We start from the raw sequence: 641 nt of genomic DNA on the forward strand, positions 1-641 counted from the left end.
CTTACTCTCCCCTGACTGCTCCGAGTTTATGAAGAGAGCCTGTTTAAGGGTAGGATTTTTCTTTTTTTTTTATTTTTCTCTCAAGGATTTTTCTCCCATCTGTTGCTAAGAGACAAACACCACCAGGTACTTAAGACAGAAAGAAGTAGCCAAGGTAGGGGGAAGAGTGCAGCTGCACTCCGGTAACTGAGGGGACTTTTCTTGGAAGGGCAGAGAAATCATGAGATTTTGGATCTCCCCCTCTCTCTCAAAATTAGAGGGAACAGTCGAGCTGCTCCTATCGCTTCCACTGTGGTGTCCAGCCCATTACTCTTTTCACCTACCACAAGTGAGACTTTTGCTGATACAAGCAGCAACTGAACTGGGACCATATGGAGACCCTACTTCACCAGAAAGAACCCTCACCATCTACTGGGGTGCCTCAGGGGAAACTCTGGGATCCCCAAGACCCCTCTGCCTCCAAGGGAGCCTCTCCAAGTGGTGTTCCAGAGCCAGGCGGCTCCTGCCCAGCCCTGCCGCTTCTCTGCCACTGCTCCAGGTTTTCACTACACTGTAACCCAGCACCCCTGCCTGCCTGGACGCTCCTCAGCTCATGCTACAACTGTGGAGTTTCTGTTACATTTCATTTGCTACTCTGGAGT

The sequence above is a fragment of the Parus major genome, chromosome 28 (genome assembly GCF_001522545.3).
Source record: "Parus major isolate Abel chromosome 28, Parus_major1.1, whole genome shotgun sequence".
NCBI lineage: Eukaryota > Metazoa > Chordata > Aves > Passeriformes > Paridae > Parus > Parus major.